Source organism: Oryza sativa, chromosome 5, assembly GCF_034140825.1.
Source record: "Oryza sativa Japonica Group chromosome 5, ASM3414082v1".
Lineage (NCBI taxonomy): Eukaryota > Viridiplantae > Streptophyta > Magnoliopsida > Poales > Poaceae > Oryza > Oryza sativa.
The window spans coordinates 5039640-5042571 of NC_089039.1; positions in this window are offsets into that span (position 1 = coordinate 5039640).

Genomic DNA, 2932 nt, shown 5'->3' on the forward strand with positions numbered 1-2932 from the left:
AAAAAAATTTAGTTAGATGTGACACATCGTAATATTATGAATTTAAACAGACTCCCTATCTAAGATTTATAGTAGTAGAAAGTGTCTCTGATTTTAGTTCGGACTAAATCCTAAAATTTCTTAAATTTTGAAAACAAGAGATTAAATTCTACTAAAACCGTGGAAACATAAAAGGAAAAGTAGGCCGAGAGCAAAGCTCGGAAATTTGTCTTGTCAGAAAGGGTTGACACTTCACCAAAAGCTAGTAGCAGGCAGCTGGCTATCGATCAGCTACCCATCAAATCAATATAGAGTTCCACATTAAAATTAAAAATTTAAAGAAATTGGAACTATGTGATGAAAAAGTTTGAAGTTTAAATGCGTAGAAAAGTTCGATATGACGGAAAAGTTAAAAGTTTGAAGGAAAAAATGTTGGAATCAAGACAGCGCCGTAATCAAACGGCGACGTCAATCAGGCCTGGATAGGCATCGTCATGTCGCCGTGGCATCGATCGTCGTCGTGTGCCGTGTCGTCTCCGGCAGACCTCGCCGGAAAGGGACGCGAGCCACTCGACGACAGGCACCGGTCGTCTCCGTCTCCGTCGCGGTCGTCGCCGGCCGGCCGTCTCTATCCCTCCGACTGTTACACAGAATGATTCGGCCGTGCGTGCCAGCTAAGGGCCCGATTAGTTCTCTAAATTTTTTTCCAAAAACATCACATCAAATCTTTGGATACATGTATAAAGCATTAAATATAGATAAAAAATGCATGAAGCATTAAATATAGATAAAAAGAAAAACTAATTGCACAGTTATAGGGAAATCGCGAGACGAATCTTTTAAGCCTAATTAGTCCGTGATTAGCCATAAGTGCTACAGTAACCCACATGTGCTAATGACGGCTCAATTAGTCTCAAAAGATTCGTCTCGCAGTTTCCAGGCGAGTTATGAAATTAATTTTTTCATTCGTATCCGAAAACCCCTTCCAATATCCGGTTAAATGTTCAATGTGACACCCAAAAAATTTCTTTTCCCCAACTAAACACACCCTAAGCTAGCTAGCTAGCTGCAGGTGACGTGAAAATTTCAGCTATTTGGTACTTTGGTTTTTTAATGGTCGTCTTTGAGTATGCACCGGTGTCGTCAGCCAATGACGCCATCCTGCATTATTTTCGTTATTTACTATTATTACAGTTTGAAAGATGAGCTCATGCACCATGTTGGTTCTTGAATGCACACCGTACCAGTGAGTATACTGTCAATATATAATCTTCTAGGAAAAAAATATTTGACTTAGGTGTGTTAGATTAGTACTCCTATCTTTAAACATTATTGATTAGAGGAGTGGTAAACAGATAAAAAGAAGTTATAAATAAACCTAATAAAATCCTATCAAAACGTAGTTACAAATACATATATTAATTTGGGTAGAAGGATTTGAACTCTAAGAATATAATTGTGCTCCAACGCTTTTAATAAGACCACTCCTTCAAAAAGTTAAACTCGAAATTCAATATATTGGACCTCGGAAAAGACCGAGGGTGTCATTACATAGGTGGTACCTATTAGGGCACCCACAATGGTTATCTATAGGCTCTCTACAAAAGATCTATGTCAACATATTTTCCTACATGGAAGATATTAAATGAAGAGAGAGAGCAAAACTATCTACTAACTTAGAGATAGTCTATAGAGAAAAACGAGGCAATGCATGAGAGAGCTATAGATACCCATGTAGACATACTATTGAGGTGGTTTACTATTAATCTAGTCTATTGCTGAGATGTACATGTTTTATAGATAGCACCTTACTTTACCATTGCGGGTGCTCTTAGGACTCTTTTTTGGAGGCTACAGTTATTCATAGAATATCCGGCACCTCCAAACAATCTAGATTTTTATCTAGATTATGAGAAATTATCGCTGAAACATAAGCTAAAAATTGAGTTTTCCAGCTTCTCTATATACTTATCAGCTGGTACCTATGCCAGCTGTTTTGCAGAATCTTGAGGCTACGTTCGTTCCCCAGCTCTAGCACATAAAATGGAGCGACCCATTAACACATGATTAATTGAGTGTTAGTTATTTTTCTAAAAAATAGATTAATAATATTTTTAAAGTATTTTTTTTATAAAAAAATTTTATAAAAAAATTGTACCGTTAGCCGTTTAGGAAGCGTGCGCACGAAAAAAAGATGGCGAGTTGGAAAAGCAAACAAAAAACATAGCCTACGGCTGCGTTTGGTTGGATCCAAAGTTTGGATTTTGGTTGAAATTGGAGATGATGTGACTGAAAAGTTGTGTGTGTATGACAGGTTGATGTGATGGAAAATGACTGAAGTTTGGATCCAAATTTTGGATCTAAACACAGCCTATAAACGCTTAGAAGTCCGGTTGACTTCTCAGACAGGAGAACTGGAAGAACTTGCCCAAATCAACTAGAGGAGGGGCTTGACTCCTGGTAATTCCTTCGCTTGGAATCTCAGGAAGGAAAGAGATGCCCACGTTTTCAATGGTACATTCACCTCGGTGCAAGCACTGGTCAACCTCATCCTGCAGGAAGCCAGGGTCGAAGCAGGCGCGCCGGCCACAGCTTAATTGGAGACCTCCTTACGCCTTCCTCCATGTTATGCCTGCCTATATATGCAGCTTGTTCATTTTCAAGATCATGGATCCTATTTTTACTTCACTAGTTCACTGTTGTTTGCGTCTACACACCAGGATTTACAAAACCGTACGGTTATCACGATAATCATGTCAGTACCTTAGTTTTTGAAACCACAGTATATCTTACGGTTTTCATAGTAATAACCACATGTTTACCACGATAACCGCCAATCCATAGAGTAACGGTAACCCCACCAAAAACGGTTTGAGAAACCTTGGTACACACTGCTAGTGACTATATAAAACGAGATAATTATGGGTGATGATATTTATTTTAATTAGAAGTT